Source organism: Gymnodraco acuticeps, unplaced genomic scaffold, assembly GCF_902827175.1.
Source record: "Gymnodraco acuticeps unplaced genomic scaffold, fGymAcu1.1, whole genome shotgun sequence".
In the NCBI taxonomy this organism is placed as follows: Eukaryota; Metazoa; Chordata; class Actinopteri; order Perciformes; family Bathydraconidae; genus Gymnodraco; species Gymnodraco acuticeps.
Genome location: NW_022992187.1, coordinates 1,816,743 through 1,840,474, shown reverse-complemented (window position 1 = coordinate 1,840,474; position 23,732 = coordinate 1,816,743). Strand labels below are relative to the sequence as shown.

Below are 23,732 nucleotides of genomic sequence, written 5' to 3'. Positions count from 1 at the left end.
AAATTGCTGTGAACCTTACTGTGAAAGTCATGCAACAAGTTGCCAGGTAATTATTGTGAATTCACGGTGGATATTTTTACAGTGTAGCTATGCAGATGACACACACATTTACGTAACAATTTCACCAGGAGACTATGCTCCAATTCAAACACTGAGTAAGTGCATTGAACAAATCAATGACTGGATGTGTCAGAACTTTCTCCAATTAAACAAAGATAAAACTGAGGTAATGGTTTTTGGAGCCAAGGCAGAACGTATACAAGTTAGCGCTGAGCTTCAGTGTGCAATGTTCAAAACAACAGATAAAGCCAGAAATCTAGGTGTAGTCATGGACTCTGACCTGAGTTTCAACAGTCACATTAAAACAGTTACTAAATCAGCCTACTATCACCTAAAGAATATATCTAGGATTAAAAGACTAATGTCACAGCAGGATTTGGAAAAACTTGTCCATGCTTTTATCTTCAGTAGACTCGACTACTGTAATGGTGTCTTCACAGGTCTCACTAAAAAATCTATTATGAAGCTGCAGCTAATTCAGAACGCCGCTGCTCGAGTCCTCACTAACACTAAGAAAGTGGATCACATCACTCCTGTTCTGAAGTCTTTACACTGGCTTCCTGTGTGTCAAAGAATAGATTTCAAAATACTGCTGCTGGTTTATAAAGCACTGAATGGTTTAGGCCCAAAATACATTTCTGACCTCCTGCTAAATGATGAACCATCCAGATCTCTCAGGTCTTCAGGGACTGGTCAGCTTTCTGTCCCCAGAGTCAGAACTAAACATGGAGAAGCAGCGTTCAGTTATTATGCTCCAAATATCTGGAACAAACTCCCAGAAACCTGCAGGTCCGCTGCAACTCTGACTACTTTTAAATCCAGGCTGAAGACTTTTCTTTTTGTCGCTGCTTTTAATTGAACTATTCATATCTTAGACTGCACTGTAACTTTTATCCATGTACTTTTTCTTTTAATGTTTATTTTATTAGCTTTTCTTTTTAATGACTGATTTTAAATGCCTTTTTCTTAATGTCTTTCATTTTTTGTAAAGCACTTTGAATTGCCTTGTGTTGAAAAGTGCTATATAAATAAACTTGCCTTGCCTTTAGTCACTTTGCAGATATAGAGCAGCATACAAAGACTTAGATTAACACATCAATACATCAACATTTTTGAAATGTTTTTATTGCACAACTTTCACTTAAGAGAGTATTACTACACTACACTGGTATTTCTACTTTTACTCAAGTACAAGATCTGAATACTTCTTCTGTTAGGGAAATAATTGTCCTAGACTCCTAGATATGACGTACAGGACCAACCCTGACGTCTGTTTATCTCCTTTAAGGACATAGGCTGCTTCAGCCATAATGTTATTGTTCCCATTCTGTGACCGGTCAACACTAGGTCACAGATGGTCTTTGTTATGGGTGCACTGGGACACTTCCTTCTTTGTTGTTTGTGGACTCCAGGGTATGACATATTCGAGGCCATAAGTGGCGGAAGCAGGTGACTCAGTGTGCCCAACTGTCTAAAGCTATCTTATCAAAATATGTTGATTACTCTCTGTGAAACCAGTTAAATGGGCAACCCACCCGTGCAGTCTCACCGTGACTGCTGTGATTTGTGATGTGAACTCTCCGGCCGTAACTACAAATAAACCTCCAGTGTTTGACATCAAAAGCTCCTGCTCCACCGTGTCTCCTTCCTGAGTCGGTGACTCCCACTGCATTGCTACACAGAAGTTTCTCTTACATCTTCCATCTCCAGTTATGTGACATATTTGTTGAATATTTGGAGAACAAACACAATAAGGATATAATTGGAAAGCTATACTCTCCTGTTTCCAGCAGTGTGTTTAACTCCAATGTGTTTGAGGGGTCATGTGACTGATTGTGATAGAGATATTGATACAAGAGTTGATCCTCACATGCAGACGGATTTCAGCTTGAATTTGCTTAGTGTTTGCCCTTTACCACACACACACACACACACACACACACACACACACACACACACACACACACACACACACACACACACACACACACACACACACACACACACACACACACACACACACACACACACACACACACACACACACACACACACACACACAGACACTGAAATACAAAGAGACAGACACCCAGAGAGACGAGTGATTGTGTGATGAGTTTACAGAGAAGCAAAGTACAGTTTCACATGAGTGTGACTATTGTCATACAATTGGATTCACTTTAAGCCTGCTTCAATCATTGGCTGAAGTGGGATTATGCAACCACACACACACACACACACACACACACACACACACACACACACACACACTCTCCAATCTCATCTTCACCAATCTTCTGCTCTCTCTATTTATTTCCCTCTCTCTCTCTGTCACTGTGTCTCTCTCCTCTACTCATTCCTCCTCGTCCCCACCCTCTGTTGCCACGGCAGCCGTGTGAAGAAGAGCGATGGGGGAAAGAGGAGGAGAAGGGGTGAGTGTCGCAGGAGGACCGAGAGGTGGTGGGGGGCAGAGAATGTATTCTTACAGGAAAATCTGTGTATAGGGTGGTGCCATCAGGACGGTGAAAATGACTTTATGACGATATGCACTGAGAGGAGCTGTAACTCAACACTGGATTACGTTTCGGATGCTTATTTATTTTCCTTTATTTCATATACACACGTTATACTTCATACGTGCACTGGATATGGAAAAAGTTCTGCCTGCACAGACTCAAGGTGTATGTGAGTTGCTAAAATGCATTTTCAAGGAATCATCTGTTTCCTCTTTATTTCAATGCAATTGCCAAATAGCCCTAGTCAATTTATTATGGAGTTTATTGTTTTCATCCTTGTGCAGCAAAGAAAGAGCAAAGCAGTCCAATAACAATTTGATTCAGAATTTGTTTAAAGGCCTTTTGTGATATGTAAAAAATTGGAATCTTAAAACCTGGTGGGGATCTTGTGTTCTGAAATTTGACGATTACGAGCACAAGCAAGATTCAGATACTAAAGACTGCAACGCAAAGCAACAAATGAAAGCAGATATCATCAAATAAAGATGGAATGTATCACTTTTCAGATGACATGCCTCTTTAGTGGATAAACATGTTCTGTATGTGCAGGTGTGTTGTGGTGTGTCTGTACTAGGGATGTTAAGATTCACCGATTCACATCGGTGCACCAGCATAAACGTTGAAGATGCGACTGCACCGGTTGAAAGAGTGCACATCGGCTACAGTTTGGGTTGAACTCGCGATGCATCGATTGTAGCGTCTTTGCATCGGTAAACAAACGATTCATTCATATAATATCGTCTCATCCTGTCAGCACTCAGCAGAGACGATCTCTGATCTTTGCTTCGCACTACGGAGGCCGAGAGTCTCAGTGATCAACACACATGGAAGTCGAGGAGAAAGAGAAACACAGCGCACCGAAAAATACCTACAAATCAAACGTTTGGCAACACTTTGGATTTCTCAAGAAAGACGGTCAACTTCACAAATCGCTCGCAAATTGTAAACGATGCCGAGCCGCTTTAAAGTACACAAGTAGTACGAGGAACTTAGCGACGCACATAAAGAGGCGACATGGGGTCTGCGGCTGAAAAGAGAAACCTGAAAGTTAGATATATGAGTTAAATCACTCAGTGAGGTGTTCTGTCAGAGAGAGTGGTGTTTAGTTTAATAGCAGCCTGTGACGGCCAATAATACTTTAAATGTCTTCCTTACTGTAAGCAGTTATGAAAGACCTGTTTGTGAAAGGTTATTTGTATTCTTTATTGTTCATATAGAAACCACTGCTTTCTGCTCACTGGTGAGTTAGCCTATGGATGAGTGGTAAGCACATCAGGCTGGCAGTTGCACTATGGTAGCTGTTATTTGCACATTGTTAATCATGAGCAATGCATCCTTACATTGTTTAACTGTGAGGTGTTATAACATTGTACTTTACTCTGCAGAGTTTTTAAAGGTAAAAAATAAACGGCATGATGGGATGCACTAGCAGAGAGAACCAAAAGCACTTTTTTGTTAATGTATGATTTGCTGCATATGAGGAATAAAACAAAAATCCTCTGTCGTACCATATTGAAGTATCATTATTTTTGCATCGTGTTGAATCGCATCGTATCGCACCCTTTATATATACAGTCTATGATCGCACCGTATCGCATAATGTTGAATCAAATCGTATCGAACTGTATCGCAACAGGGGTGAATCGTATCGTATCGCATCGCCTGGTGTTTCAAATGTATCGTTAATGTATCGTATCGTGGCAACGTATCGAGATGCGCATGGCATCGGCCTCAGTGAGGGAGATGCACATCCCTAGTCTGTAGAGTATGTGTACTGTTTTTTCTGAGTTTGTGTCTGACTGCAGGCTGAGTTGTAATGATGGAGTTTAGAGGGTGGACAAACTGTCCTGAAGAACTCAGCGAGGAGCATCGACCCTGAAAATGCTGTTCAAACTTTATATTGATCAGCTCTTTGTCTTCAGATGCTGTGGTTACTGTGGGTTTGATCCTTTTAGGCCGTTTTGTTATCCATTTAATTTATTATCTGTTTTTGGTAATGTCATGAACACAATGGTTGCTTATCACTGAAGTTGTGTAAAGGCAGTTGTATATCTGCAATTGAAGCGTGTATGCTATATTATGTGTTATGCTGCGGAGCTTCTGGTAGATACGCTTAAGATTATTCTCGTTATGTGCCTTATCCAAGGCCGGGGAGTGTTATGCCGTAGTCACAGCGTACCAGCGGGGACCTTGCTCCCTGCGTGTGCCTATCTGTGTATTTGCATGTTCCGATGAACCCAGCCTCCCCCAAATGTTCTTTTTCTTTTGTATCTATATCTACGCCGGGATCCGGAGTCGAGGCTGATCCTCTTGCTGTAGTCCTGTGTCTTGGATCCTCTATCCTGAGTTCTGGATTAAGTCGTGGACTTCGGGTCGTGGCTGAACCTGTCTCTGCGGTCCTGCCTTGGGTCTTGTCATGCTGCTTCCCTGATGGCTTCCACAGGATTGTAGCTGACATCCTCGTGGATTCATCTTCTTATTACAGACACATGCATTTCCTAACATTCGGTCTATATGCTGTAAAATGTATTATCTTTTCAATTTACACACGGCATCTATTGCACGTCTGTCCGTCCTGGGAGAGGGATCCCTCCTCTGTTGCTCTCCCTGAGGTTTCTCCCATGTTCCCCTTTAAACTGTGGGTTTTCTCTGGAAGTTTTTCCTTGTACGATGTGAGGGTCTAAGGATAGAGGGCGTCGTATTGTCACACTGATATTCTGCACAAACTGTGCTGTTGTATTTGCTGTATAGTGTCCTTACTGTAAGGTAATTATTATATGTACAGCATTTTTGGCTCGACCAAAAATCGTTTTAAAAATGTGTTATATAAATAAAACTTGATTTGATTTGTGTGCATTTGTCCAACTCATATTTTAAAATGCAGTTTTGCATTTACTCAAACAACTTACAAGTAAGCTTAGTGTATCTCAAGGTTGAGCTGTTTAACAGACCCAGAGGCTGTTCTCAGGGGTGATGTTTAAAGGCCTGTGTCCACATTGTGCCTTCTTTCCACCTAATATTCTCAGAGAAACAATACAAATTGAGCTGAGAGCGTTTTGTTTCTGAAACGCTAGGAGGCTCTCCGAGTGCCGTGCTATGAGACAAAATATGTGGCTTTGGACCCAGGCACTCAGTGAGGCTTCTTTCCTCACTGTCCATGAACATCATCCCTCTCTCTGCTCATCAGCTGGACTCCGGCTGGACGAGGCTTACCAGGGTTCAAGAAATCTGCATTTCAAGTCTCCCCTCGTTCCAAGGCTCACATTTAATCATGGCTGGGATTCAACAATTATAATAAGGGGGTGGGGAACACTATATCAGAGGGGAGAAGTACTCAGATCTTGTACTTAAGTCACATTAGAAATACTGTGGAAGTAAAAGTACGGTGGCCCTGAAGTGCAAGTCAAAACAACATTTCACAAAACACTTCGACATTTCAACTTTTACGGAAAGGGTATTCCTTTAGGGAGAACACTTCTTGTTCAGCCGTTAGCACAAAGCTCACAGCTCCTCATATCTGTTCAGAAACTGGACAAAAGTTAAACATGAACAAACCACAGACTGTCTGTGTAATGGTGAATACAGTCGCTGCTTTATTTCTGTCTGTATCATGTTGTTGTGAGTGTGGACGGAGCAGCTACAGGTTAGTTAACCGGATCGATCCGATCTCCATTCAGAAAACACAGTCTGCAGACTTGTCAAAGCATTAATTCATGGTTTTTACTAACCGGTATCCGTATGTTGTTTCTTCAGCATCATTTTGAAACGTGTATTACAATTAAATCACGGTCAAAGCCCCGAATATTTGCATCGCTCTAATCGCTCTAGTTTCACCGCGGCTGTCAGCTGTGTTTACTCCTGTCATTCAAACAAGATGCGCTGGAGAGGGGGCGGGGCTTATATCCATCAAAAATAATATACTACTACTACAAAATGAACATATTTTACCGTGATTACCGTGCCCGGACGCCATTGGATGCCAGTTTCCTGTCCCTCCTCCGGTAGGCGTGACCGAAGATCTGGATTGGAGAAGGTCGGGCCCGACTCACCAATCCCTGCCCACACCTTCCGGGGACTCTTACAAGAGTGTGTGCATCTCAGTTAGACAGGAGAGGTCTGAATCTGTGTCAGACGTCTCTCGGTGCTCTCCTTACGTTCTGTGTCAGTTCTGTGTAGCTCTGCGCTAGTTCTGCTACAGTGGTTAGTTAGGGTGTGTGCTTAAGCGTGTTTTGTGTGTATTCTGTGATTTGTGACGGCGTCGAACTTGTGCGAGACGCCTCACTATTTTAGCCTTAAGTGCCCATAGTGTGCTATGACTGTGATCATCTGTGGCCTTCGTTTTGTGTAGCGTTATTTTGAACAGATAGCTGGTTTTAAGAGCCTGTATTTTTGGTTATATCATCTTTATTTTGAGTTTATTATTTAAATCAACCTCTTACCAAGAACACCTGGTTTCGTGTTGCTTCCCTTTTACCCTAAGCGAGCTGGGACGTAACATATTGATAAACATGTCTTAATTTCTTGATGTCTCCTCTTTGATGTCAGATCTGTCACCAAGTAACACTAAAACCTTGATGCACATAATGTAAAAAAATAAACCTGTAAAAAGTCTGAATGATGGTCTCATTTGACAATTTAAAGTTAACATTTTGATATATTAATCAACTTTTAATCTGAATTGTTGGACACCTCAAATGGAGCACAATCAGAACTGTTAGTATTACATGCTCCTTTGGTGGTCTCAGAGCTTCACAGCAACGATCCCTGCAGAATGAACCTGCCAGTTAAAGTCAAACACTCCCAAGAAACTGTGTAATTAAATTATTGCAGAATCCATTTAACTGTCAAATCCACACAATAGCTCCCAAGTTACTGCTGGTTTTGCCTTTGAAAGTCATGAAGCACGTTGACTGTGTCTTGAGTTGTACAGAACAAAAGAGTATTTAATTATTATTGTTCTGATTCTTGGTAGTGTTCCATCATAAGTACTACTGTTCTGAGCTTCATTGTTCAAGACGTTACAGTTGAACAGAGACTGCAAGTGTATTAGTGTGCACGAAGGATTATATACCAGTTTCTGAGTAATTAGTCAAATCTGAGCTGAATCTCAGATGAAGTGTGTCCGGAATATTTTGTTCCCTTCACTGGTTACCAGTGGCTGCCAGAATCCGCTTCCAGAAACTGATTCTGGCCTTCGGTGCTGTGACTGGATCAGGCCCTTCCTACATCCAGGACATGGTCAAACCATGACTGCATTTATTGTAAGATGCTTTGGCTAAAAGCCTCAGCTAAATAATAGGTACAAATGTTTGGCACTAGAAGTCAAATCTAAAGGGTTCATGCCTTAAGTCCCCGTAAAGTAAAGTAGTTCAAAAGTTGTGCATGTCAAGAAAATCATAAGGATTCGATTTTTTTGGTGCCACACATACTGTATCAATAGCTAATGTATAGCAAACTGGCTAATAGTTGTAGAATTGGCAGTATGTTCATCACCACCCATATTGTGTTGAGCCCACAGTGTCCACCATCTCACTGTACCATGCTTATGTTTGTTAATTAGCACTGAACGAAACAATCAGCTGAGGCTGATGAAACGGTCAAATGTTCAGCAGGTATGAAGCAAAGGCTCACCAAAGTCCAAAGGATTCAACTTGTGGGGAAACATAAATGTCTGAACCAGATGTCATGCTAATCCAGTAGCTGTTTAGATTTCTCACTCTGTTGAAGTGGTGGACCGACCAACAAACATAGCATCCCGCTTACATGGTTTAAAAGAATATATCCATGCAGCCGCCCAAGCTGGGCCTAGTGTGGTTGTTCTGTTAGTTAGCACCATTTAAATGGTCTGCCTCCAGTGTTGCTGAAAAACATCTCTTGACAGACAACCATGTGTTTTATATTTAGGTCACTGTTTTGTCTGACATCTTGGTGCCAGGATAACAACCTCCATCTCAACGTCAGCAAAACCAAGGAGCTGATTGTGGATTACAGGAAGCAGCAGAGAGAGGGACACGCCCCCATCACCATCAATGGGACTACGGTGGAGAGACTCAGCAGCTTCAGGTTCCTCGTGTCCACATCACTGAGGACCTGACATGGACTCATCACTGAGGACCTGACATGGACTCTTCACACCTCCACCTGTTGCTGCCTGCGATCTGCGATCTGCGATCTACGGAGGCCTGCTCCCACCTGTAGAATACGGCTGTACTGGAGAGGTTTTTACCCCGGAGTCGTCGCGGAGAGACGGAGTGGATCCACGCTTCGGGCTTGGCCTGCTTCCACCGGGCGTGTGCTGCTGTACGGAGGAGGATTTTACCACCGCTGGGGCCTGCTTTCCACCTGTCCTGGTTCTGCTGTTGCAGAGGCCTGCTTTCACCCCGGGGATACCACGGAGGGACCGGAGCGCTTCCACGCTGCTGTTTTCGCCTGTCTTTTGCTGCTGTGCTGATTTTGCTCCAGGAACATCGCGGATTCTGTGTGCTGGTCTGGGGAAATGGCCCATATCGGGATTCTGATGTGCCTGTTAACTGTTTTGGACTATGAGAAGATCTCTAGTCATTCTGAGAAGTCTACTGGATTCAGGTCTGTTCTACCACCCGCAGTGGGCATCCCCTGCAATGGTTCGGATGTGTTGCTCAAACAATTACCGGTTGCCTTGTCACAGTCAATCTGCTCGACAAAATATGTTTGTCTTTGTTGTTTTCCTGCGATGATGGTTCTTCAGGAATGCTTCTTAAGCTCTAATCACACTCTCGCAGACTTTTCCGGTGTTTCTAAATGAGATGACAATGTATGTGTGTCGTTTAAGAGGAAAAGATGTCTGTTTTTGTTTTGTTATTACTGTCAGGAAATGTACAACCTAACCCTGGTCCGCCCAGTAGTAGTAGTCAGATCGCTACTCCTGCTGATTTTAAAGCTAGGTCTGGGTTGGGTTTCATCCACTTGAATGTGCGCAGTCTGTTAGGTAAACTAGATTTTGTCCGTATCTGGGCGAGCTCAACTGACGCTGACGTCATTGTTTTATCAGAAACATGGCTAAACAAATCTATTCTGGCCTCTGACATTGCCTTAAATGGTTTTAATGTGTATCGTACCGACCGGCCTAATAAAGGTGGTGGCGTTGCCATTTATGTTAAGAATAAGTTCAGTGTAACCACATTAGTTTCCAAATCGATCAGTAAGCAATTTGAATTTTTAGCCATAAATATAGAAGTGGCAAAGGGGCAACAGGTCATGGTGGTGGGCTGTTACAGACCCCCCTCAGCTGTCAAAGACTCCTTGTCTTCACTAGCAAATATTTTATCACAACTAGACTACAAGGAAATAGTGCTACTTGGAGATTTTAACTGGGACTGGTTAACTACAGTGTCAGAGGATTTAAAAAACCTTTGTATCTCTTTGAATGTTACTCAGATTGTTGACAGTCCTACTCGCCCTAACATTAAGTCCCCTAAATAAATCCTCCCTAATTGATCTCATTCTAACTAATATTCCCTATAAATACTCATCTGTGGGAGTATTTGCAAATGATCTGAGTGATCACTGTGTTGTAGCCACAATTAGGGACACTAAGGTCAAAAAGGTTAAACCTCGCATTATCATTAAGAGAGACAAAAAACATTTTGTGGAGCAGGGTTTTGTGCATGATCTGTTTGATTTTGATTGGGGTAAAATCGATCTGTGTGCTGATGTGGAAACCGCATGGTCTTATTTGTATCTTGGTTTTATGGAGATCTTTGATAGACATGCACCCCTGCGTAAATTTAGAGTAAAGGGACGAGACAATCCTTGGTTTTCTGCTAATCTGTCCAGTCTCCTTCATGAGAGAAACAAGGCCTGGGCAAAGGCTAGGAAATCAGGCTCAGAGGTAGAATGGCTGCGTTTTAGGCAGCTAAGAAATAGCTTCACTTCACATGTCAAAAGTGCTAAATCAAAGTACTATCTGTCAGTAACCACAAAGAATCTGAATAATCCTGGAAAACTTTGGAAAGCCATTAAATCGTTATCCACGTAGAACCTTTCTTTTTAAAGATAGCTGCAGATTGTATTGCTCCACCTCTCACTACTCTTTTTAACCTCTCCCTTAGCACAAATACAATTCCAAAATTGTGGAAGTCAGCGTATGTCCTGCCTTTGCTAAAAGGAGGGGAGGCCACCTTATTAAATAACTATTAGACCAATCTCTAAGTTGTCAGTTCTGGCTAAGGTTCTTGAACGCTTAGTGAGTGAACAGGTAAAGGAGTTTTTATGTACAAATGACATCCTGTCTAAACATCAGTTAGGCTTCAGAAAGCAACACAGCACCATCACTGCCACAATGAAAGTGGTGAATGATGTGGCGAGTATTTTAGATAATAAGCAGAGTTGTGCAGCTCTATTTATTGACCTTTCAAAAGCGTTTGATACCGTCGATCATCGCATTTTAAAGCAGAGGCTAGCCAGTATAGGCATATCCAGCCATGCAGTGGGTGGTTTGTAAACTACCTCTCTGAAAGGTCCCAATGTGTTCATTTTGATGGGCTGTCTTCTGAGTGGTTGAACATTGCAAATGGTGTTCCTCAAGGTTCTGTTTTAGGTCCACTTTTATTCTCCATCTACATCAACAGTTTAGGTGAAAATGTGGATGAAGCTACTTTACATTTGTATGTGGACGATACCGTGATGTACTGTGCAGGTCCCTCCATTCAGGAGGCTGGTGTTAAATTACAGGCTGTTTTTAACATTATTCAGACTCAGCTCTCTGAACTAAAGCTTCTTTTAAATGTTGATAAAACCAAGGTAATGCTCTTTTCTAAAGCTAAAAAGACACCAGAGCCTGTTTTAGATATTGTAACTACGCAAGGAATACAACTTGAAGTGGTTACCTGTTACAAATACCTAGGTATCTGGCTTGATGATTGTCTCACTTTTAAACTTCATGTCAATAACCTGCTTAAAAAGCTGAGGGTTAGGCTAGGTTTCTTCTACAGGAACAAGTCCTGTTTCTCACTTGAACCCAGGAAAAGGCTAGTCACTGTGACCTTTTTACCTGTGCTGGACTATGGTGATTTGATGTATATGAATGCACCTGCCAATTGCCTGGTCAAGTTAGATGCTGCGTATCACAGTGCACTGAGATGTGTTACTAACTGTAAAGCATTAACCCATCACTGTACCCTGTATGCAAGGGCTGGTTTGCTTTCACTAACTGTACGGAGGCTCAGTCACTGGTACATTTTTATATACAAAGCCATGTTAGGGAAACTTCCATCTTATATCTGCTCCCTGATCTCACGGTGAATTGTAAGTGGCTACTGCCTGAGATCGAATGCTGTGGTTTTATTAAATGTGCCAACTGCTAGGACTGTCTTAGGGAAGACAGCTTTTAGATGCGCAGCTCCTCTGTCTTGGAATAGTCTGCAAATGAAATGGAAACTGAACAATCTGGTGCCACTAAATGTTTTTAAAGCTCGGTTGGATGCTACTCAATCGGAAGCTATAGGTACCTGTTTATGTGGATAATTATGTAAATGATGCTGTATGATGTCCTTTTGTTGTTCTATTTATGTTGTTATGTTTCATGTGGAACTACTTGAGCAGGTCTCCCTTGAAAAAGAGATCAATGATCTCAATGGGATTTATCTGTATAAATAAAGGTTTGAAATGAAACACCACCACCATCACCAAGAAAGCTCGACAGCGGCTCTTCTTCCTCCGCAGGCTGAGGAGGTTCAACATGGACTCCAGGATACTCTGCAACTTCTACAGGTGCACCATAGAGAGCATCCTGACCTTCTACAGGTGCACCATAGAGAGCATCCTGACCTTCTACAGGGGCTCCATAGAGAGGATCCTGACCTTCTACAGGTGCACCATAGAGAGGATCCTGACCTTCTACAGGTGCACCATAGAGAGCATCCTGACCTTCTACAGGTGCACCATAGAGAGCATCCTGACCTTCTACAGGTGCACCATAGAGAGCATCCTGACCTTCTACAGGTGCACCATAGAGAGTATCCTGACCTTCTACAGGTGCACCATAGAGAGCATCCTGACCTTCTACAGGTGCACCATAGAGAGGATCCTGATCTTCTACAGGTGCACCATAGAGAGGATCCTGACCTTCTACAGGTGCACCATAGAGAGGATCCTGACCTTCTACAGGTGCACCATAGAGAGCATCCTGACCTTCTACAGGTGCACCATAGAGAGGATCCTGACCTTCTACAGGTGCACCATAGAGAGGATCCTGACCTTCTACAGGTGCACCATAGAGAGGATCCTGACCTTCTACAGGTGCACCATAGAGAGGATCCTGACCTTCTACAGGTGCACCATATAAAGGATCCTCACTGGCTGCATCACGGCTTGGTACAGCAGCTGCACCGCCCTCAATCGTAAGTCTTTACAGAGGGTGGTGAAAACTGCACAGAACATCACCAGGACGGAGCTGCCATCCATGGAGGACCTGTACTCCCAGCAGCTCAGGAAGAAAGCCCTCAGGATTATAAAAGACCCCCATCACCCCAGCCACAAACTGTTCCGTCTGCTGCCGTCTGGCAGGTGTTACCGCAGCATCCGGACTAAAACCACCAGACTCAGGGACAGTTTCATCCCACAGGCCATAAGACTGTTAAACAACTGAACTGCTGAAACAACATCCATAACATTCATCCGTTTGCAACTTATATATATACTGTATATATCAATATTCCAATTACTTGTATATAGACTATTCTGCACTATTTCTATTATATTTTATTTTATTTACTTGCACTATTTTATCCGTTTTATTGTGTTGCACTGTTGGAGGAGCCTGTGACCTAAGATTTGCATTGTCATAACTACACTGTAGCTATGTACAAATGACAATAAAAGCCTTGAATCTTTGAAATCTTGAATGTTTGGCTGAGAAGAATAGCTGAGAGTTTCTTTCTGACACTCAGTATTTTCAACATATGCTTAACTTACTCTCAATATGTGGCACCATGTTGAGGTGTTTTCAAGTGAAAAACATCCAATGAATTTAGCCAAGCCACTATGGAGAACTTGTATTTGTTTTAAAGTGATTTTAAATGAGAGAATGTTGGAGCGTCCGAGGTTTGAGTCGAGGACACTGGTAGGAGAGATGCTGCAGAATGTAGGAATGTGACCTTTGAGTTGATGGGCAGCCTTTCTGTGGCTGCAGAGTTCCAGACTGTAACACCTCTGAGGGACTGACTGCCAGAGAACTGATAACATTTAGATATGCCAGAAAGAACTTCATTCAATCTAACACCTCGCACTGCTGAGAGGAGGAGAATCTTTGAAGGAACCTGCTGATCAGACCAAGAGATAAAGACAGCACAGGCTGGAGCCACTTCTCAATCTTTAAAGGAATTGTAACCAATGAATAAATGTTATAGCAAATATACAAATTATCGTGCTCTTTTTTTGTGCTACTCCTGCTGTTTCCATTTCCTTTTACTCCTTTCCTCTATTTATCACTCTGTAATTAGGCGGGCTTATTAAATGCTTTTGGTTCATACAATAGCAGCTCCTGAGGCAGCAACATCAATGCCAGGGCTCACTGACAAAGAACTGCCAGATAACACATACTGTAATTACAGAGTATAAAGTGAGTCAAATTGTATTTGCTTATATATAGACGTACACACTCGATCACACATGCATACTTCATGGTAATTATTCAGCTTTCATGATATTTTTAATGTGGACCAAAGTGGTGGAGAGACAGAAAAAAATCTAAACTGCTTTTATGGATTAAAGGATTAGCACATCCTTTATTTTCAATCTGCAACACCGGGTGGAACAAACAGTTTCAGCTTAGTCCATGATGCTACTCACAAAATCTTCTGCGTTGGCTCTGCTGCTGTTCCTATGGAGAGAACCGTCCATCTGGGCGGAGGTGCTACCCTCGGCATCGCACACCATTTGAAATTGTCTTCGAGTGCTGATCCCTAAGTATGCCTCATTGCCGTTGACATTTTGACGCCTAACCAATCAGATAAGAGCTATATAAGCTAGCAGGGGAGGTAAAATCAGAAGCAAAGCTAACTTGCTAACTAACTTGATCAAAGAGCAAATAGCGTATCATGTGAAGGAAGCATTACCCAGAACAGAGCAACCAAAGCTCTGAAGGCCTTTTGGGTTTTCACTTTAACTGGACGTTAGGTAGGTTCTCCTCAAGAGTTTACAAGATCTAAGAAAACTTCATCCTGCAGCAAAGCTTGGCGTTATTGAACTGATCCAAGCAGATGAAAACACAAAAACATTAGGTTGCTTCAGCATTATCTCATCATATGTCCTGCGTTCCACAAATTGAGACGAAGTCCAGCATTTGGTTGATTCAATCGCACATGGAGGTGAATGCATTTTGAAGCGAAACTACATGCAAGACTCTCAAAAAAGGCCTGGCTCATAAAGAAAAACCAAAGGAGGATTACCGAATACATAAGGTAACAGAAGTGTAAATAACCAGCACTCACACAGGTCAGCAGTCTGTGGTAGTAAGCTAGCTCATTTGCACTGCAAAATAACAGAATGTTGATGGTTGTTTGTTGGAGAAAAAAATCCATTCAAACAAAATACTTCCATAGTCCTTATTTGTGCAATCAATCAATCAATCAATCAATGTTTATTTATATAGCCCAATATCACAAATGTTACATTTGTCTCAGTGGTATTCACAGTGTGTACAGAATATCAGTATGACAATACGACACCCTCTGTCCTTAGACCCTCTGTCCTTAGACCCTCACATCGTACAAGGAAACACTTCCGGAGAAAACCCACAGTTTAAAGGGAACATGGGAGAAACCTCAGGGAGAGCAACAGAGGAGGGATCCCTCTCCCAGGACGGACAGACGTGCAATAGATGCCGTGTGAACATTGAAAAGATAATACATTTGCAACATAGGTAGTCCAAATGTTTGGAAATGCATGTGTGTATAATAGGAAGATGAATCCACAATCTATAGTAAAGCGTTACTTTGAATTCATATTTAAAGACTATAAGTTCAATAGAAATGTTTATTTTTGAGGGATGGATGGACATTATATTTAAATCTAAACTAGCGCTTAGCATCGCAGTAATATGTCCCGCTTTCTCCCACAAACACACTGTCTCACATACCACTTGTTGGCACCTGGTCACCCCAAACCTGCGTAGTTCCTAAGAGACTGAATCTCTGCATATGACCAGCTCTACCCACTGAGCTATCAGCAACCCTGGAGACATAAACATTCTTGTTTTTCACTGACACGTTGACTTTAATTAAATGTATAATGTCAACAGATTACATGATACATTTAATTAAAGTCAATGCTTCAGTTTCTCAGTGTTGGTGGAGGGCAGTAAAGCCTCCTCAGCTGGTTCTCGTCCTGCTGCAGTTCTTCACGAGCCTCTGAGTTATTTAGTTACGTTTTTCTTGACCAATGGGGCAGAGATGGATTACTCGAGTCCTGGACTCGGGCTCGAGTGCCAATTTTGCTCACTGATTGACGCAGACTTGACTCGGACTCGTGAATTCTCGTGCACGATGACTAGGAATCGGACTTGTGAAATGTTTGCACACGATGACTGACTCGTTGCTCTGACTCGTTAATAATTCAAGTACATCCTTTCATACATAACTTTTTATTGAACATTCAACATTGCAAATGAAATGTGAAATAATATTCAAATATATAAATTATATATAATAAATATATTCAATTCTAAAAAAAAATATTAATCACACCAACCAAATCTCTCTCTGCTCTCTCAGTCTCTCTCTCTCTCGTCTCTTCTCTCTCTCTCTCCCCTCCTCTCTCTCTCGTCTCTCTCTCCTTCTCTCCGTCTCTCCTCTCTCTCTCTCTCTCTCCTCTCTCTCTCCTCCTCTCCTCGTCCTCCCTCTCGTCTCGTCTCTCTCTGTCTCTCTCTCTCTCTCTCATATATATATACTATATATATATATATATATATATAAATTGCCCGATAATATACAATATATTTTTGTATATTATGGTTTAGGAAGAGGGGAGTTTTTCACAAATCCAGCGCTCCCTAACTCATGCCTGGCTGTGACGTAAATGGTGTGCGGCCATGAAGCCAGGACAGTAAACAAACATGTCGTCGGTAGTATGGGACTATTTCAAAGTTTCAGAGTTAGATAGTTCGCTTGCTATTTGTATTAACAAATGCAGAAGTTCCACGAGGAGGGAAAAAGGCAACGAGCTATAATACTTCCAACCTGATTAGTCACCTGAAACATCGCCATCGCTACGATGGTGTGTTAAAAGCGTACGAAGACGCCTGCGCTGCTAAACTAGCGGCGAATCCAAAGCCAGCTGCAAAGGCACCGGGGCTTTTACCTATCGACGAGGCTTTTGAAAAAGGCAATACTCAAAAAAATACTCAATTATATTTATTTTGGAAAATAAATATGGTCACTTTGAAGAGTCAAAACTGTTCTTGGCTTTGTTTTGTTCATAGTAGTAATGCTCATGTCATTTGCTCACTACTAGTCTTTTTTTTACAACCAGGTGTGCAAAAACTACAGGTACATTTAATATATATATATATTATATTATTATCGGTTATCGGTATCGGTCTTGAGAAGCAGGAAGTTATCGGTATCGGTATCGGTTTCAAAAAACCAATATCGTGCATCCCTAATATATATACACAGTCCACTGTCCATACAAAGACCCAGATGCCTCAACAGGCCATATCCAAATCTGTATTTCAAAGATTTCGTGCAAGTAACACCAACATGTTTGCATTGTCGGGCAAATGCATCTTTGATTGTAAACTTTCGGAAAGGTGTGGACTCTCCATCTCCAGCTGCCGTGTTTGCTACCAGCTGGGTGTGTGTTTCAGATGCAGTTTAAGGTTGGTCGTATTGCTAGCTTTTGTTGCTACAAAAAGTTTCTGAAAACTTCGAGCAGCGTACTTATCACATGAACTTATCACTGGGACAGTTATTCTTCGTAAATAGACGGAGGGTTTCAGCCATATTTCAATATTTTTACGACGACCTCAGTCTTACAGTAGCGTGGCCTAGCAACAGCTAAAGCCTGGTACAGCATGCTATTTAGCTTAAGCTAGTTAGCAGCAAAATGCCTCTGTTCTCTACAGATGACTTTCACAAACTTCTACAGAAGATGGCCGTGTCGGAAATGAAAATGCAACGGTTGGAAGTTAAGGTGGAAGTGAATGGACTAGGTTGGAATGACACCACTTTACCAGTGTTGCAACAGAATGGACAAAGGCATGCTAACTCAAAGCTAGTTAGAAGCTACAAGGATTCCAAGGAATAGGAGGGCTGTGTACTGGATAATAAATCTACAAGTGGTAGTCCTCCCTGGAACTCTCTGGGTACAAGGCCGAAGAGTAAATCATTTCCATGGGATTTGGGAGGACGAACAACAGGCAGAGCCCAGCGCTCGGAAATCTGTGATGCGACCGGCTGGCCTGCATTGTTATCACCCAGGAAGAGCGCCTCTTCAACCCCTATTCCTACTAGGAAACAGCAGAGGACAGCTGCTAAAGGGAGAACTACAAACAATCCTCCTAAACCACCAAGTGTGCCAATCCAGAACAGATACGCTGACCGAGAGCCGGAGATCTCTTTCTGATGACCCGGATAACCTGTCCTCTTCACACAGCAGGGTAAGGACCACAGTGCATGACATTAAGGATTTTGGGAGATGGCCCTGTGGGCCATCTAAGCTAATTTACAGATGGCCCTGAGCCCAATAGAGATTGCCCTGTAAAATGTGCGCGGACGAAATTACGCACGAAGGGTTTGGGGGGCCTCACCCTAGAACATTTAGATTTTTGCAGGTCTTACTGTAGATGCTGTCTGGTTCTCTAGACTGAATTATAAGATGAACGACCACAATATTATATTGTACAATTTCAATTGTATTCTTCATTTCACTTGTTTGTTTGTGTTTGCTCGCTTGCATGCCCTGCATAGCTATAAGAAATACTCAAGTTGTTGGTCAAGACACTTTCCATCTGATGAAGGCAAATGCCTTCCCAGATGTAAAAAAGTAGAAAACATTACATTCGGTTATAACTGCCAAAACAAACATTATTTACACTATTATGGCCCCTGTTAAAAATGTTTGTAAAGTTATCTACTGTAAATTGGTCGAATGCCTCCTCATCCGGAAGCTGACCGAGCAGACCCGAGCAGCAGTCGAGAGGAGCCGAGCGCATCCGCGAAGCACACAAAATGGCGACGTCAGATTTCCCGTTAGCCAGCAAATCTAAATCTCTTCGGTCAAAATCATTTCCCTTTAGCGCAATACCGCTTCAGTTGCGCCACTTATGTGACAGACAAGAAGAGTATGTTACAGACAAGAATAGTCAATTCTAATGTCTAAAGAAAGAGATGTCCTGTATGGGTTGATTGTGCGTTGATCTGTTGGTAATGCCTCGGGGTTCCGGTGGGCATGTAAACAAATGCATAATGCTGCGCTATACTTTGTGGCCTCACCCGGTTGCATAGCGACACTTATTTTTTAGGTGTCTTTTAATAAGCAGGTAGTCATATCATTAGCTAGAACTAGCTGGATCTGATCGATATGGACATAAACGCGAGTAAAGTCTAATCTGACGGGAGAGAGAGATCAGCTGCTGCTGACGAGTTGACACGCAGCTCTGCATAATCACCTGCAGCGGTGAGCGGACAAAACACACACTTCAGGTTAGAATATCACACGTAGCTATTTTAATTACCTCTCAAACTACCTAAACTAGTTATAGATATGTTTAGTTTTACTGTCGGGTCACTCATTACTGGATCCGCGAGCTGCATGATACTGGCATAATAGATTGCCCGATCGGGCAACCAGCAGGTGAGGCTTCATTGCCCGAGCTAAATACTAGATGGCCCCGGGCCATCGGGCAGTCCTTAATGTCGAGCCCTGGACCAATAGCTACTCCAAAAGTAAAAGGCTAGAGGGAAAGCTAACGACTGGGCCTGAAACTCTGATTGTGGGTGACTCTGTAAAAGGTCTGTGTAGTAAGAACAACACCAAAGTACTCTGTTTTCCCAAGGATGTGGTCTCTGACTTGGCTGAGAAGATCCTGCATATTGGGGCTGAACATCCGACTGTGAAGAATGTGGTACTGATCATTGGAACAAATTATGTTGTGAAACAACAGTCAGAAGTGCTGAAAAAAGACTTTAAATGTCTGTTGGAAACTGTCAGCTCTCTAAATGCAGAGGTGTTCATCAGTGGCCCTCTACCGCCAGTCAGAAGAGGAGTGGAGAGATTCAGCAGATTGTTTGCACTGAACACCTGGCTTTCAACTGCCTGTACTGACCATTCTGTCCATTTTATTGACAACTTTAACTTTTTCTGGGACCGCAGACATCTTTATAAGCCAAATGGAGTTTGCCTGAACAAGTCAGGAGTGAAATTGTTTATCTCTAAAATATTCAACCTCCTGCGTCATCAATCTGTTCCCTCTGCCAAGGACAAGCGGCAAGAGGAATCAAAACAGGAGAAAGACACATCGCTCAGAAAACCTTGAAAATCTATCACTGCCCCCGCCTGAGGAATGTCTTGATCATGGGAGACAAATGGAGGAGTCTCCACCGCCCTTCACCCCCCTTATCACCTCTGAGGATACTCTTCCTTCACCCCACAGCTCTCTCTACTCTCCGTTCACCCTTTCACCCTCGCCCACCCTCCTGGAGATTGCTGAACACACGAAGGAGATACAGAGGGTTGGCACTAATTTCTTCCTGAAGTTCAAAGACCAAACTAAGGCGATACGCAGGGCTGGCAGCATGTCCTTTACCCCCGCTCCTCAACGACGCCCACCAAAATCACCGCAGAGACGCACACCATCTCCCCCGTCTTCATCACCGTACCTACGTCAACCACCTCCCCCCCTGGCAGCATGTCCTTTACCCCCGCTCCTCAACGACGCCCACCAAAATCACCGAAGCAGAGACGCGCACCACCTCCCCCGTCTCCGTCACCGTGCCTACGTCAACCACCTCCCCCCCTGTACGCGCACCAACACCCCCGTCACCATGCCTACCACAATCATCCGGACCAAAACGTCCTCCCCCCCTTTAAGACTGCTGTCTCCGAAGCCTGATAAGGATGTGTGTGTAAAAAACGCAAACACTGACTGATATGTGCTGGGTCCAGGCTCAAGGGCATATGGCACTCTCAACTCTTTCCAGGACATGTCGGGGCCCTGCCTGCCTGTAGCTTTGCCGATATCTGTGTTGATAGGTAATAGATTAAGAGCGGTGAATCATCTTAGAAACAGGAAGCGCTCAAACGTTTGTGTGAGTGTATCTAATTTAGCAGTGATTCCATGTCAGCCACAGCTTGTTACAAAAAACATGACTGATAGTGTGTTTAACAAACTTAAACTAGCTTTATTAAATGTCAGGTCTTTGGCAGGAAAAACATTTTTAATCAATGATTTTATCACTGAGCACAATCTCGATTTTATGTTTTTAACGGAAACATGGATTGAACAAAATAACAGTGCAGCTGTTCTTATTTAATCAACACCTCCCAACTTTAGTTTTATGAGTCAGGAAAGAATGCATAAGAAAGGAGGTGGAGTTGCTATTCTGTTCAATGATTCCATTCAATGCAGGAAGACATATTTTGCTTCTTTTGAATATGTGGCCCTTCAGGAAATGTTTTCTCAGAATTTTTCTTCCACACTTGTCCCTGTAAATCTCAGTAAATTAGCTAGTAGAAAAATTAAAAATGTTATAGATGACATTGCTCCAACTAGGGTAAATGAAGTGACTGGGAAGAAAATATCTCCATGGAGAAAGGCCATGACCGTGAGAACAGAGAAAAAAGAGAATGTTGAAAAGCTGAACGTAGGTGGTGAAAAACAAATCTCCAGGTTCACTTTGAAATCTATAAAGAAAGACTTGGCCTTTATCATTTGGAATTGAAATTTGCCCGACAGTCTTTCTTCTCTGACATCATTACCAAAAACAAAAACAACGCACGTGCCTTGTTTGCTACCGTCGACAGACTAACTAACCCCCCAGTGTCAGTAGCCTCTGAATTTCTATCCACCAGGGCGTGCAATGACTCTGCCTCCTTCTTCACTGACAACATTCAGAAAATCAGACAAGCAGTCAGTGCCTCTGCATCAGGAACAGCAAATGTTTTTTCTCTGTGTCCACTTAAAATCAATTCAGACATCATGACACAATTCCATCAGATTAATGATAAAAACCTAGAGGACATTATTCAACTTCTGAAATCCTCCTCCTGCTGCCTTGTTAGCGCTGAGCTTCAGTCTGCAATGTTCAAAACAACAGATACAGCCAGAAATCTAGGTGTAGTCATGGACTCTGACCTGAGTTTCAACAGTCACATTAAAACAGTTATTAAATCAGCCTACTATCACCTAAAGAATATATCTAGGATTAAAAGACTAATGTCACAGCAGGATTTGGAAAAACTTGTCAATGCTTTTATCTTCAGTTTACTGGACTACTGCAATGGTGTCTTTACAGGTCTCACTAAAAAATCTATTAGGAAGCTGCAGCTAATTCAGAACGCTGCTGCTCGAGTCCTCACTAACACTAAGAAAGTGGATCACATCACTCCTGTTCTGAAGTCTTTACACTGGCTTCCTGTGTGTCAAAGAATAGATTTAAAAAATACTGCTGCTGGTTTATAAAGCACTGAATGGTTTAGGCCCAAAATACATTTCTGACCTCCTGCTAAATTATGAACCATCCAGATCTCTCAGGTCTTCAGGGACTGGTCAGCTTTCTGTCCCCAGAGTCAGAACTAAACATGGAGAAGCAGCGTTCAGTTATTATGCTCCAAATATCTGGAACAAACTCCCAGAAACCTGCAGGTCCGCTGCAACTCTGACTACTTTTAAATCCAGGTTGAAGACTTTTCTTTTTGTCGCTGCTTTTAATTGAAACTGAGCCGTTGTGTTCATCAGTACAGTGGAACTTATGTGTGAACTATTCATATCTTAAACTGCACTGTAACTTTTTATTCATGTATTTTTTCTTTTAATGTTTCTTTTATTATCTTTTACTGTTTTTAAATGCCTTTGTCTGAATGTCTTTCATTTTTGTAAAGCACCTTGAATTGCCTTGTGTTGAAAGGTGCTATATAAATAAACTTGCCTTGCCTTACCTTTTTTAAACAAATGTGACACACCGCCCGGCTCATTCAAGTCCGTAGGTTCGTCTCGTTGATTTGGCTTAAATCCAAAATATTCCCCCACCGGAGATGTGGAGTTAGGTTTTGCAACCAATTCCATTTAACTTGAAATTCCCCGTGAGTAAGTCACACGTTGTCGCCTACTTGTCTCTATATTATTCATTTGGCTGCTACTCTAGCAGCACGCGGAGTGTCCTGACCTGGCTGTATGTAAGCCCCGCCCCTCACAGGGTTAAGCCACAGCGCACCTGGCTAAAATGCTGGTCACATCCTTAGGTATTCAAACACGCATGTAAACGGAAATGTATCGAGTTCATTTTTATTTATCGTACGATAAGTCAATTAATTGCTTACAGGCCTACCCTTATCAGCCAGGTGCTAAAAACCGAATGTGACTATTTAGTGTATGTTAATTTATTCGTCATATATCCCTCCTTCCTACATGTGTGTTTACACTGCTCCGTTGTCCATTGACTTGCGGTAAAAGTTCCTTCAAAATAAGAGTCCCGATCTTATTACTATAAAAAAAGGTAACTCATTTTAAATATAGTTAGACATATTAAAGGTAATTTACAATAATACAAATAATAATAATAATGTTAATAAGCTTTATATTTGTATAGCACCTTTTATACAAGAATTGTAGCCAAACTCGCTTCACAGCAGTTCAATAGACACATTAGTATAACATGACAGGATAAAAGCAATGTAGAGGAGCTACAGCTACTTTTCAACAAATATATCCACGAAGATTAATACATGAAGACTTGTGACTTGGATTGACTTGGACTCATGTTAAACAGTTACTGGAACTGGTGCAGCCAGGCGATTGGTTCACAACCATCGACCTGAAGGATGCTTAAACACATGTCGAAATTGCTCCAAAACACAGGAAGTATTTGCGTTGTGCCTTCCAGGGGATAGCCTACGAGTACAACAGACAGGGAGTTCGGCTACTCCCTGTCCCCACGAGAGCGAGGTGTACGCCCCCAT

General features: G+C 42.4%; 1 protein-coding gene across 1 annotated transcript in view; it reads right to left on the bottom strand.

Annotated features, from left to right (window-relative positions):
- Positions 1-23,732, bottom strand: part of LOC117539135 (glutamate receptor ionotropic, kainate 5-like) — a 358,516-nt gene that overhangs the window by 195,682 nt on the left and 139,102 nt on the right. The gene's annotated exons all lie outside the window — the stretch shown is intronic.